General features: G+C 38.1%; 1 pseudogene; it reads right to left on the bottom strand.

The window, feature by feature from the left end:
* Positions 1-8,088: 8,088 nt before the first annotated feature.
* LOC119253848 (beta-enolase-like) lies at positions 8,089-9,659 on the bottom strand (annotated as a pseudogene).
* Positions 9,660-15,421: the final 5,762 nt, after the last annotated feature.

Raw genomic sequence — 15,421 nt, 5'->3', positions numbered from 1 at the left:
GTGTTTGGGGGCCTCCCTGGTGGCGCAAGGTGTTAAGCACCACACTATGAAGCAATCCGATGCCTCTGCAGCATGAGTTTGATCCCCGGACCACCCGGGAGCAATCCACATGGCAAAGCAGACCTCTCCTGTCTCGCCTGCTGCTCCCCTCAGCAGCGTATTTCAGTCTGTCTGCCTGTTCTGCTCCCCGGTCTGACTCTGGTGAGTCCTCTCACCCCCCGCGTTTCTGGTCTGTGCCCCAACTCTTGTATGCATAAATAAATAAATCTTAAAAAAATAAATCTCAGTGTTTGGAAATTACCCTTTGCTCTCCTTCCCCCCTTATCTAGAAAACATTTCTTGCCAAAAATGTTTTAGATTATTGTGCACACATAAGTAACATGCTGGGTCACCCAAAGAGACGAGAAACGACTGCTTTAAAAGAGAGTTCCTAAGCTAAACTACCTTTAGGGAGAAACATATTCTAGAAATCATTGCCTAAATTTTAAATCTTATGTTAAATAGCAAATAAAGCATTTTATGTTTCATTTCATAAGTATTTTATAAGTTTTTAAAAGCACTTTAAAAGCATTTTAAGTATTTTTAAAGCATTTTATAAGTTTTGACTCCCTCCAAATTAACAGTCTGCCTTACTGATAACACAAATCTATGCTGTTGTGGTTGTGGTTGTTTTGAAATACAAGTGGAGTCTCCCTTTCACAATTTGTTACTGAAATTTGCTCCTTCTCCTGCCTCTCTCTGAGTCCCAACAGATGAAATAAACACTGAATGTAGTCCATATGTTATGAGTATTTTTACACCACCACTGAGACAAATCAGATTAAGCACAAATTTTTTCAAAAAGGTACCATAAACTCTAGGATGTTATTATTGATTTGTTGGCCAATAATGAAGCAATGCTGGTTTTAATTAGCTTCTCACTGAAGTGTGTTCTATTTCTAAAAGACAAGAGATTCATTTTCCAACATATGTCTCAATACTTCAAAAATCCTGCTAGAAATTTACCTTTTGATTTTAAATCTGCCTAAATGACAAATATTCTACAGTTTGCAATAACCTCAGGAATTTTCATATCTATGATATGTGTGGCCTTTATATTTAAATCTACACAACAGTGTCAATGATTATGTTATTTTCTTAACTGAAATCCCATTTTAAGAAAAGAAACTGATCCAATATGGAAACAAAATGCATAATTTTTTCCACAAAGAGTGGACATCTACTTCTTGAATTTATTTAACTTGGAAAAAGGTTGCAAACTGCGGTGTCATTCCTGGTAGGGCATTTTAGCATTTCCCTAAAGTTATTAAGACTTAACATAACATTTTATAAAATAGTAATTCCATGCATAGCAACATTTCTCTCCAGAGAGTGAAAGTCAGTTGCCTAAATTGACACAGCTTGCTGATCACAGGAAAAAAATGGACTTCCCAACTTTTTATGTAGTTTCAAAGTCATATAAACAGAGAAAACAGGAAAAATAAACATTCCTTTCACTTTTTATTCTTTTGCTCATGACTACTGTTTTGAACCCAGATGAATTTCTATTTTCTTTTTACAACTTAATTTTTAAAGGAATTTTAAAGTACTCATTAATATATGTTCGATGATAACTTCAAAGTTTTAAAAATTATAACTGATGCTGTTAATTTTAGGTACATTAAAGCCAATGTTGTCTCTGTTTTTTAATTCAGAATGACAGTTTTTCTGTTCTTCTCCTTAGTTCAGATGTAGGTTACATATTTATTCCCATCTACTTCAGCATCTCTAAAAATTAATACAAATGTGGGGAGTTTTAATTGTTCATAAAAATTAATTTATATGCAAACAACTTATAATCTATTTTAATTCCCTAAAATTTGCATTTTTACATATCAGATTTACTTGTGCAGCAATAAAATGTGAAACCTGATTGCTTAATGCTTAAATATTAGGCTACAGACCTAAAAATTTTTTCTTAGAACAAGTGTGGATTCAAAGAAGCCTATTCTATGAATGTGGAAAAGTGTTCAGAAGAGAGCCAGCGTTCACTGGGGCTTATTCAAAGGTGAATAATGACAAATGATATAAAGGTGACATATTGCTGGCAATTCATTCTTTTCACTCAATTTCTGCCATGACCCATGGTTTTCACTGTGTACCTGTGTACATACCAAAATGTAAATAATAGGGTGGTATACAATTGTGTTTATTGTCTTCCCTTCTTACCTTCAGAATGCAATTTCAAAATAGCCCCTGAGAGGCGAGGCCCTTCAGACAGATTTAATGATATCCTGAGTAGTAATCATTGTAAAATTCTGATACCTCATGCCAGTTTTCAAGAAGAGGATCATAGAATTTAAAGCTGGAGGGAAGCTGAAATTTATTCAATTTTCCTATTCATTGTACAGGAAAGAAAGCTAAGGCCGAGAGAGATTAAGGGCATGCCTGATGTCACATAGCTAGTTAGTAACAAAGATAGGAAGATAACCCAGGTATATGGTTTCCTAGACCAATAATTCCTCCCCAACCCCTCTCCAGGATTTCATTTTAACTTCTGCTTTGTATCTTTCATGTAGGCAATCCCTATGTTCTGATACTATAGCCTAGCAGATAGTTGCTGTATGACAGCATGATAAAGGTGAAAAGCTTAAAGGGGCAGCACCCTGATCTCTGAAGCACAGGATTTTTTCTATTCATCAGACACCATGATCAAGTTTTTCAGCCTCACTGAGCCTGAGTGTCCTCAACTGTAAAACAGAAAAATAAGGGGCTGGGGGCAGTGATGACCAATGAAGCGATGTGGGGAGAATCCACATAATGGTATTCAATAAATACAATGTGAAGACCTAGAGGTAAAAGAGTTCAGTGCACTAGAGGAAATGAAATTGGTTGGTTATGCGCTGGTTAGAATGTGAGACTTGAGTTTGCAGAACAGGCAGGAGCCAGTTTATGCCAGGCCAGTTTAATTTATTTGTCCTAAGAGCAATAGAAAAATGAAAAAAATTTAAGTAACAAAGTGAAACAATCATGTAAATGACTTCTTCAATGAGGAAATCAGATTTTTAAAAAACTTTGTAGGCTTCTTTCAGTGTTTAAATAATTCATTCTCTTTTCCCAGAATCCATTTAAATCATTCCTCAAACATAGCCATTCCTGACGGGATGTTATCTTTAAAAAAACAAACAAAAAAAAAAACTATATAGGCAAACTGATTCTACTCAAAATGACAGCAGGGACCACAATCACAGTGATGGAATGGGGGAAAAAAGTGGAATAAATACATGAATTGCAAAACCACAGTTAAGATTTCCAGCATTTCATTATTAAGAAAAGATAGAAATGATTGGGATAGAAACCAGGGTGAATGATTGAAATGAAATGTAAATATATCATACTCTAAAACTGTGAGCCTATTAAAATCACCACACCCAACCTGTTTGTGAGATGCAGGCCGCTCCGGAAAGCTGGAGCACCACTAACCAGCTTTGCCAGATAAGCCAGATCATTCCAAGCAAATGGGGCCCTCAGTGGAAAGAAAATATATTTGCATTTGCCAAAAGTGATGCCATGCCCAAAAAACTTTTCCTGAACCTCAGCCTAGAATTTGGCTCTGCTAGTGCACCCCAAGGCTGAGCCTCGTGAGTTAGGCCAGTTCCTATGCACTTAGGGTCAGGAAAGACACCAGCTGTTTATATAGAAATCTTGTGAACAGGGGCCTGCACTGTCAAGGGATCCCAAAATTCTGTGGGTTTTGTTGTCATAAAATCTATAAGCTATGTTGTAGGCGGTTTTATTTGAACATCTTTGACACACTTAAGAATCATAATAAGACAGAGAGAACCAGCAATCATTTGTTCCTACAGAGTATTTTTCCTTCTAAAAGGCCAAGGCTTCAGAATTTGAAAACAATGATCTCTGGGACAACCATTCCCCCTTAAACTGAAGATTTTATTTTATAAAATAGAAGAAGTTATGGGCTTTAACCAAGGGGGGTGGCAACAGATGGAGGGGAAAGAGCTGAACATTAGGAAGCCTTCAAATAGAAATGGGAATAACTGGGGCCTCCCTGGTGGTGCAAGGGGTTAAGACACAACCTATGAAGCTATCCACCGCCACTGCAGCACAAGTTTGATCCCTGGCCAGGAAACTAACAACATGGCGCAGCAGACCTCTCCTGATTTTCCCACTGCTCCCCTCAGCAGTGTATTTCAGTACATCTGTCTGTTCTGTTCCCCACTCTGTCTCTGGTGAATCCTCTCACCCCCCACACCTCTGTTCTATACGCCAGTTCTTGTATGCATAAATAAATCTTAAAAAAAAGAAATGTTAATAACAAAGAGTCCTTCAGGATAACAGGCATAAGGGAAGCAAGCAAGAACTCTGCAATTTCTGTAAGTTCTAACTTCTAGCACCTAATTGTATAAACCACATAGGCAACACATAACTTTTTAAACATGATGTATAAAGCACAAGTCTATTGCCCCCAAATTTGGAAAATACAGAGAGATGAAAGTGAGAAAATATAATACCAGCACTGAAATATTATCACTGTTTAAACTTTGGTACCTCTCTTCTCAAATTACTGTTGTTCTGGCTCTCTATTTTCTCTTCATATATAACTATACACCCATGATCTCATGTTTGTAATATGTAAATTTGTATATTCACATATACTTTTAAAATAGGATCATATTGCACATATCATTTCAGATTTTGATTCTTAACAATCATGAACATCACCTCCTAGAATAAAAGATGAGTGTAAAGATTTTGCTAATTCGTTGCTGTTTCAATAGCATCTAGAAGAGTACCTTCATTTGGGCAGCTAACAAATACCTATTGACTGAATAGTGAGTGACTATTATTCCAGGTCAATCAGATATGGATATTTATGCATGCAGCATATTAATATATAATATGTATGGGAAAACATGTACAATTAACATTCTATCACTGTCATCTGCATATACTCTTCCTATTTATCTCAGATCAAATACTGAGGCTGTTTCAAACCCACTTCAATCTTTCCCACTTACCCTCAAATCCCAGCTTTTTTTCCTCTGACTACCATGGAATGTTATTTACCTCTTCTTGACACTTAGCTCTTTTCATTTGTTTGATAGATATTTCAGCCTGTTTCTATCTCAACCCAGTGCAGCTATAGGATGATCTTCACATCTAGTTTATCTTTGTGACAGTAATAGCAAAAAAGTCCTAAGCATATATTAATGATTTTATTGTGTCAGGGACTATACCAAGTTGTATAGGTGCATTATATGATTTACAAAGTATAATTGTTCACTTTAGATGTATTAATTTGCTAGGGCTGACATAACAAAATGCCACAGACTGGGTGGCATAAACAAAAAAAATTAATTTTCTTACAGTTGTGGAGGTTGAAATGCAAGATCAAAGTGCTGGCAGGGTTGGGCTGCTCTGGGGCTTCTCTCCCTGGCTTGCAGTGGCTTCTTCACAGATCGCCTCTTTGTGTATGTGTGCTCCTGCTGTCTCTATGATGCCAGTTATATCGGATTAGGCTCCTTCACAATGACCTCATTTCAATTTAATTACCCCTTGAAAGGCCTTATCTCCAAATATATGGTACTGGGTTAGAGTTCAAAATAGGAATTGGAGGAGGAGTGGAGAGAAGCATAATTCAGACTTTAACAGTAGGTACTGGATTATTCTCACTTTTACAGATAAGTTCTCTGAGTCTTTGAAAGGCACGGTGACTTGTCCAAGGCAAAAATGAGCCTTGCACTCCAACTTATACAATTTCAGAATCTGTGCTCCAAAGTGACTGTTTCCCCTGTAAACTCCCCTCTCACTTCCTATCACAGTTCATTTGCAGCAGTGACTCATACATATAGTAGATACTCAGTGGGTTCTTATTGAGTGAATAAATTAAATGCAGATAATGCAGATGTCCAAGTGGCTTGGTTTGGGGGCAGGAAAGTGAAGATTTAGGGACACAGTCCTAGTGGCCCATCTAATCTTCTATTCAATAGCTGGACACTACAGACAAAATTAAGGGCAATTTAGAAAGATGATTCCAGCCCAAATAAAAGCAATGATGGTAACAAGAGTCTCTCTTCAGAAATAATGTTTGGAATAACAAATAAATACAAAATCTGGGATTTAGAATAGGAAAGGTGAAAGTGACAGTTAAATCAGAAAATAACTGCAAGTGAGAGTATTTGGGATATTATCAAAAAGAAGGCAACCACAGGTTAATGTCTAGAATCCTGAAGCTGTGAACAGAAACTGCTGCACTATCAGAATGAGTCTTCCTTCGCAGTAAGCAATGGAGAGATTAAAATAGTAACAAAGCTCTCTCCAATTTTCCTTGCTTTGAAACGGTAGCAGACACTTTAAGTGCTCCACCCACATCTACTTGGCCCTAACCAGTCAGTCTGACTTTTACATGCCTGCCCAGCATGCCTCAGGCTGTGGGCTTTCTCTAACCCCTGGAGTCTGCTCTGCTCACGTGGGTAACAGACCAGAAGTGGTAAGGACTTAAAAGGAGCAGCCCTTATCCATCCTCTGGCAGGAGCTGGTGGATAAATGTCCCAGATTCCTTGTTTTTTCCAGAAGAATAACTAAAGTTGTAGAGAGTTTACACTATGTTCCAGAGACCCCCCAAAGTTTCAATCGCCCCCAATGGGAAATTGCTTGATAATACATTATTTATTGGCTATCTTATCTTCCCAGCATCATTTTCTCACTCTGGCATGAATGTTTCCTGGACTCACTTTCCACATAAATTACTTGCCCTTAAATTCTTGTCTCAGAGAACTGATTCTGTACGAAGAGGTAGGCTCATCTAATCCAGTAACTCTTTATATTGCAGGCTCCTACACAACATCTCTGCATGGAAATGTTAGCAGAGAAAGACAGTAAAACTCAGTAAAAATGTTTTTTTCCCAGTAAAACTCCCTCCTCTTTTAAAAGATAAAACCCAATTTGGGTCCAATATACAAAGGCCTCAATCATAACGTAAATTTTTTTCAATATAATTTTTTTTTAAAATAAAGGTATGCCACTAATGGATACACAAAAATGTTCCAGAGACTTAAAAATCTGGGAAATACTGGGTTAACCAAAGTCAATCAGGATTTTTATAGCAAGAATTCTTCTGACCTTCAGTTTGCTATGGGAACCTAAAATACCTGACGAACGCATATGTGGAACAAATCGCCTCCAAGATTACCTGTCCATGAGCCCCCGAGGGGCTAGACGTCCATACAACACACAGGAAACCCTTCCACAGTGCAGTCTTGGCCTTTCTCTTTGGTCTTATCTCCCTCTACTTTTTTCTTACCTGCCCCATCTGCTGTCCATGCTGCAACAACAGTGATTCTCAGAAATTTCCAAACACATCAAGTTAGTTCACACCTCTGGAGCTTTGTGCATGCCAAGACATTACTTCCTTTGGACTACCTTCTCTCCCAGCCCACAGCTTATTCATCTTCATGCTCCCAGAATTTTGTGTGGAACTCAGAACCTACAGAGCAGGCACTTGTATGACTAAATCCAAGGAACATATGAGTGAAGTGAGGTAGACGTAAGGTAAGGAAGGAAAATTGGAGAGACGTAAGGTAAGTGACGCTGGGAAACTCATAGACCTTTGACACCAAATCAGGGATAGCACATAGGCCTCTTATGCACAGTCCATGTTCACTGTACCTTCTCTGACCATATCCTAGAAAACAGTGATATTATTCAGGAAAGTTGACAAGACTTTAATTGTTGTGAAATTCACATGGCCTAAAATTTACCTTCTTAACCATTTTTAAGTGTATAATTCAGTACTGTTAAGCATATTTATGTGACTGAGAAACCAATCTACAGAGCTCTTTTCATCTTTCAAAATTAACACTCTGTACTCTTTGAATAATGACTCCAAATTTGCTCGTCTCACTAGCCCCTGGCAGCCACAGTTCTACTTTTCATATTTGACTATGAAAGCCAAATATGAATTTGACTATTTTAGGTTCCTCATAGAAATGGACCATACTGTATTGGCTTCTTGTGATTGGTTTATTTCACTTAGCATAATGTCCCCAAGGTCCATCTATACTGTAGCATGTCACCAAAGTATTTTCCTTATTTTATTTCACTAAAAAATCTTCTTTGGTTGGTACCAGTGTTTAAGAGGAAAGAGCTTAAAGGTCTGGATCTTTCCTGTGGGGTCCTGAGTCCTCCAGCTTCTAACTTGGCCTCTGGGTTATGAAATTTGCATCCAGCAAAGACAGCCTTATCTCTGAGAGCCTCCTCAATTCTAGTAAGTTGGCTATTTTTGACCAAACAATCTGAGCAGCAGTGGGTACCAGTCTTGATCTGTCCCAAACAGAGCTCCACAACGAGGTCAGTGATGAACATGTTCTCATTCTCCCTAGATTGGTGGCTCACCATCAATCCCCAGTCATTAGACTGAGTCAGTTTGCAGGTCTGCATGGATTCAGTCACTGAGCCAATGTGGTTGCTCTTTAGCAGCAGGCATTTGCAAGCCTTCTCAATGGTCTAGGCAGTCTCCTTGGGGTTGCTGACTGTGAGGTCATCCCCAAAATCTGGATGTTGACCCTCAATAGAAATGAGGTCCAGATGGCCCAGTGTTTCTGGTCAAAGGGGTCAATGGAAACCACAGGATAATTCTTGATGAAACTCTTACACAGCTCTCCCAGCTTTCCTCCAGTGATGTGCCATGCGGGGTTATCAGGTGACTTAATGTCAAGATGACACTTCCCATTTCAAAAGAACCCAGATACCATCAAGTCCATACCAATTACTATCTTGCATGGGTAACCAGCCACCTGGTTGGCAGTCTGTAGCACTTTCAGGGCATTAGGATATTGGATGGGAAACCTCATCACCAACAGTAGTGGTGTCCTTCCTATACTTTTTTTTTTAAGATTTATTTATTTATGCATATAAGAGCTGGGGTACAGGCCAGAGATGAGGGTGGTGAGAGGATTCACTAGAGAGAGTAGGGAACAGAACAGGCAGACTGAAATACACTGCTGAGGGGAGCAGTGGGTGAGACAGGAGAGGTCTGCTGTGCCATGTGGGTTGCTCCCTGGCAGGTTGGGGATTGAACTCATGCTGCAGAGGTTGCAGATTGCTTCATAGTGCGGTGCTTAACCCCTTCTTGGTCTTGATGACACTCCTTGAGGTGATGCTAGACATCAGCACCAATGTGCATAACTTCTTTGAAGGAGCTGGTTCCCACAGAATCATGAACTCATTACCAGCAACTTATTACCAGCATTGGAGCCCCCATTGACATTGAAGGCAGGGACTAAGAGGACCAGATCCAGGTTCCTTGAAAGATCTGCAATGTATTTGCAGAGGGGACCATCTTCTTGGCTGCTCCAGCTTTGCACACAGTCAAGGAAACACCCAGGATGGCATTGCCCCAAACACGGACTTACTCTCAATCATAAGTTTCTCAACTTTTTCTTGATCCACACTTATTTTCTTTTCCAGTAGACCAGGGCCAAGTCTTGTTGATGTGTTCCATGGCTTTCAGGACTCCTTTCCCAAGGTGGTGAGATTTGTCCCCAGCTTCATAGATACTGGTAGAAGTTCTGCTAGGCAGAAAATTGGCCCTTGGCAGTATTCTCCACTGCAGGGTAGCCCCAGGAATCCAGGTTTTCCTGGGCAAAGATTTTCTGCATGGCTGGGGCTGTGATGATGTCTTCTCTGGGTTTTTGGATGACCTCCAAGTCTAGGTGGTAGCTGGGACAGGTTCAGTACATTGTTTTTTAAAGCTGAGTAATATTCCATTGTATACAGATACCACAATCTATTTTTTAATTGAGGTAACACTGGGTTACATCATTATTTATGTTTTAGAGGTACGACCTCCCCCTTCAGGTGTTGTTACCACACTCACCATCAAAACACCCACAGTCCATCCCTATAGTCCATTGTGTGCCTTCCATACTTTCTTCTTTTCTTCCCCTTCCTTTCTCCTCTGGTAGTCTCATTCCTATAGTGAGATTTCTAGAGTTTGTTAGTTTGACTTTAGCTGACTCTTTGTTTTGTTTCTCTATATAAATGACCTTTCTCATTCTGATTTATTTCACTTTGCATAATCCCTTCTGGTTTCATTAATGTCATTGCAAATGGCAAGAGTTTATAATTTTTGATAGCTGAGTAGTATTTCACTGTGTATAGTATATACTATAGTATATACTCATAGTATATATTCACAGTGTCTATCATCCTGATCTACTCACCTATACTTGAGCACTTAAGTTGTTTCTATAGCTTGGCAACTATAAATAGTATTGCAACAAACACAGGGCTGTATGTTTTCTTCAAATTTAATGTTTTTCTATTCTTTGGGTAGATAGGAGTAGAATTGCTGGATCATACAGTAGATCCACTTTAATATTTTGAGAAACCTCCATACTGTTTCCATAAGGACAGAACCAGTCTACATTTTCTCTAACTGTGTACGAGGGTTCCTTTTTCTCTACATCCTCATCAACACTTGTTGTTTCTGGTCATTTTATATGAGCCATTCTTACAGGTGTGAAGTGGTATCTCATTTGGCTTTGATTTGCATTTCCCTGATGATATTTTTTCATGTGATTGCTGGCCATCTCTGTGTTTTCTTTGGAGAAATATCTATCTCTTTTGCTCATTTTTTTGATTGGGTTCTTGGTATTCTTTTTGTTGAGTTGTATGAGTTCTCTTTAGGCTGTGGATATCAGTCCCTTATCTGATGTTATTTTGGGTGTATTTGATGATTTTTTGAACACACTGAGGTTTTGACATTTTCCTTATGGTAGGAAAGGCACAAAATAATAACTTAGTCTCATGTTAGCAATCACTAGAAGCATAAAGCCAACAATTGCCAAAGAAAAACACTGTGCCAATTCGAACTCTTTGATTCCCTATGATGGAAATCAACTTTCACCAGTCTAAGCTGATGAGAGGATTTACTGGAATGGTGTTACAGTGCCTGTAGTACCCAGTGAAGAGTTGCTCTCACATAAAAATTGGCACCACTGGACAGTAGGAACAAGTGGAATCAGAGTCCAAGAGCCCTCAGGATCCTCTATTTCTGTATTTCCATTCCCTTGCTTTCACAAGCCTACCCATTTTTACCTCATTAGTATTGACTTTACACCTGGAAGAAAAAATGGCATCTAACTCACCTTACCTTTACATCTATGACTCCAGCACCTACTTTCTGTCAGCTGAAAATCCAAAATCCTAGGGAAGAGTGTTTTTTGTAAACTCCCCATCTCATTGATAAAGTATGGTTATGATGGCATCATTAAATTGTATAAAATGTCTGGTTTCATTGCAGTGATGTGGGTATGTATGTTGAACTTCATGTGTTCACAATGATAGTAAGACTACTAATACTTTAGTAAACAGACTGCAGATTAAAAGGCAATAGGATGAAAAAATATTAAACCTTCCCAGCCCTAATGAACACTTCCATTGAACTAAGGGGAAGGGGCTATGTAGGGAACAGTGTGTTCTGAAGTGGAAAAATACTTCAATTGAAATCCTATCTTACCAACCAAATGAATTTGCAGGTAATGAGGCCTACTAGCTCTAAAATCTCTTTAAGCAAGTTTTTTTTTTTTTTTTTTAATGCCGCAGCACACTTGTCACTAGCAAGACTAGTGAAAGGATAAGAAAAAGTAGGGTTCCTGCAATATAGAGTCCACAAAAATGAAAAAGAGATTGTAATAATATCCAGAGAAATCCTGGACTATACTATTTCCAGGCAAGAACACCCAAGTTCAGATACCTCCCAGGCATCATATTTGATAATTAGATGGAGAGAGATACAGCTGGCCAGAGAAAGCAGAAAGAAGAGTATAACACTGTCACTAAGAATCAAAGTTAATCCTTATATCATTTGTGCCCTGCCTCTGGTAAGACATTTCTCCGGTTTGTTCATTGATTCTGAATGTTAAGTAAGTCTTTCCAGCAGTGGTTCCATAGTGCTGGAGCAATGAATCTCGAGAGCAAGAGAAAAATGAGGGCTGTAAAGTTCAGGGAATAATAGAAATTTAAATCTTAACTGAACTGCTGTAAATATCACAGCCAGAAAATAGAACACATCAGCAAATTGTGCTGGGAGTGAGGGTAATGAATTTCTTTTTTCCACACAAAATTATCAGTAGGCATAATAGGGTATTCTGAGATTTGGACATGAGGAAGTGGGTGACAAGGAGAGAGGAAAAATGTGGTGTTTGTAAATTAAAATATCTCATTATTAAAAACACTTTTTATCATAAAGTCAACGGCCCAGCTCAAAGGACCCTCTTAGAGTAACTCACTTAATACAAACATTCACAGACCATTAACTGCAGCTCTTAGATGGTACTCATCATTTTAGGGTATCTGCAGTAATTTATGAGCTTGCCTTAATTCCACAATGAGATTATAAACTGCTGGAGAGTGAGGAAAAAAGACTTGTTTCCTTTGTTCAATCTTTCAATGTTCAACAACTTCCAGAAGAACTAATATTTTTGACTGTCTCCAACATGCCATGTGCAAGTCATGGTAATGTCATCTCCCTTTGAGGTCTTCTCAAGCACCCTTCAAATTGAGTAGGGCCACCATTTATTATAGAAGAGACTAAATTTCAGAGTAGTAACTTACCAAAATTCATACCACAGCAAAACAGATTGGAACCCAAGTGTAACTAATATCAAAGCCTATACTTTTTCCTACTTACTGCATATACTGCCAAGTACGATTGTTAAGTAGCTGAACTATTTGAAATAAAACAGCAATTATAGATTCAATAATCATGCCAATAACATGAAAAAGAGCTATCGTCCAGGATTTTTTCTGAGCCAGGTCCTGCAGTAGATGCTTTGCATGTGTTATTATAATTAATCTTCCTCACTATAAACCCTAGAGTTTGGTAGTATTAATATCACTATTTAATAGACAGGAAAACAAAGGCATCAGAGGGGTTAATAAAATAGTAATCTTGTAGTAACTATGTGCTCTCAATAATTATGCTATATTTATTTCAAAATATAAAATAGGCACACGTACAAACTGGCCTAAAGGTTTTGGGCAACTATTCTGCACAAGATTCTATGAATTTTATAATTTAATTCTCACTAAAACCCTCAGAGAAAAGTATTCAGGAAATTTTGTAATGAATAAATGATTTAAGGTAAAAATAGAGCACAACTATCACCAATTGCTAAAGTAAAAAAAAAAATTCAGAAACTCCTCTGTGCTTACAATGTCAACACCACGAGTGCAAGCTATGGAAGACTAGCAAAACATACAAGAATGAGAAACATGAATGAAATTTAGATAGTAGAAAGAAAAGATTTTAGTTTGAAAAGTGAGTGTTGCAAAAACCAATAGTGATCCACCCAGTATGAAACAGGACTCCTTTTTTTGCTATAGCATCATAAAAGAACTGTCCTAGAAAATCAGAATTCAAAATAATACAGAGGGCTCCAACTGAATGTTAATTTTATATCAGAGGCCTCCAACTGAATCTTAATTTTATATCACAAATACAACACTCTTAAGCTGATGACAAATCTTTTGTGGGATACATCCAGATGAATTAGATTATACGATAGTCTTAGAAGAATAAAGAGTATTAAACATATTTTTAAATGGTTTGGTTCAACTTCTAGCTTTTCCAGCTTTCTTACTCATTTGTGTTACTCACCAAATATTTCTCTACCACCCTTGAGGGTAGGCATGTATAAATGACTTGCTTTGGTCAATGAATTATGACCAACAGTCCCTTTCAGGCAGAAACTTTAGAATCAATGCATAGTCTACAATGTTCTCTCTTCTGTCATGGTGACAGATGATGTTCTAGAAGGCATTTGTCTGTCACCATGAATATCTAAGTAAAAATGGCACAGAATAGTGCTAACCTACAGTGAAAACACAGCATGAGTGAAAAATAAATATGTTGTTTTAAACCACTGAAATAGTTGTTTGTTACTACAGCATAACTTAGCCCAACCTGACTGATATATCAACTAATGAGTTGTGCGACTCTGGGTCAGTCATTTTACCTGACTGGATATCAACTTCCATATCTATTAACCTAAGGGATTAGCCTAGAATAGGGAGGTTTAAATCTAAGGTCCCATAATGGACTTCAGGATAATAATGAATCCCAAAATTATAGGTGCATGCATATATGTGAGTATGTGTGGAAAGAGAAACAGAGACAGAGAGAGAAAGAGATATCTCATTTTTCTGGGGAGGGTGTTCATAACTTTCAAATTTTAAGAAGGACTGCATTACTCAGAATGATGTTAAGAATCTGGATAATCTCTAAACCTATCTTCAGTTCTAATGTGCATTTGAGCATTGAGAGTGGGGGGAAAATTAGCTAATTAGGTTCTTCTCTGATCTGATATTTCAGGACTTGCCTTGAGTCACATTTTATTAATGTTTTCTAATAAAAAAGTTTAAGAGTTCAGTTTAATGGGATTGCAATTATAAAAATCGCAGGAAGTATTTCTAAGTGAAAGGAGGGAATTTAGAGTAATCAGAGATGGGAAGGTTCTTGGAAAATTGAAAATAAGGATCCAGATCACAATTGGTGGGGTGGACCAGAGTTGGACCTACTCTGGTGGGAAGATGAAAGGTTCTCTCTTCTAAAAATACATCCCCACAAAGGAGTTAATACCTGAGAGGTAAGAGTGTAACACTTCAGTTGAAGGCAAAGAGCTCTCTTAAATATGCAGATAACTAGGTAGACTATGTTAGATCAGTGCTTGAATTTTAGAGATGGACAATTTGGGTTAAACATGTTTGTTGGGCCACAGTTTCTCATGGATAAAAGGGACAATAATACTCAGTTCTAACTGGGAGAGTCCTGGCAGCAAATAGATAATACATTCAAATGGTAATTAAAATGGGTTTATAGGTACTATTCACAAAGTGAGATCAGGGTTCAGAGCAGTCACAAGATATGGGAAGCACTCTGGGATGGTGAAGACAAGGAGCCCTTTATTATTCCTTGGTCAAAAGAGACAAGGAGAAAGACTAGTTACCATAAAAAGGAGAGAGTTGTAGCTACAGGAAAAGTGTACTCAGTAGGAGCAGTTGCCTTTCAAGGAAAGCAAGGATATTGTTAATCCCTGGCCCAGCAGGGAGGGAGCCAGAGGAAATAAACCTTGATCTTCCTCTCCTGCTCCTGCCACCCACTGGGCAAAAGCCAATAAGAAACCAGTAGTCAAGGAAGCTTATTGACTTGATTCATAGAATGTCTCCTAGAGATGACACTTAGAAGCATATGACGAACAGAACATTTAATAGTATTATTAAACAAATACTATTGTTTACTCTTCATGTGAATAAGTACCTGTAGGGGCAGGAAGGACACGGTGCAGGCTTTCTGATCCAGCAGACCGGTAAAGGAGGAGTCTGAGTCCTCAGTGGTTTTGCAGGTCTTTTTATTGGG

Source organism: Talpa occidentalis, unplaced genomic scaffold, assembly GCF_014898055.3.
Source record: "Talpa occidentalis isolate TD23 unplaced genomic scaffold, MPIMG_talOcc4v2.1 talOcc4.210, whole genome shotgun sequence".
NCBI classification, from domain to species: Eukaryota; Metazoa; Chordata; class Mammalia; order Eulipotyphla; family Talpidae; genus Talpa; species Talpa occidentalis.
This window is presented reverse-complemented; position numbering and strand designations above follow the sequence as displayed.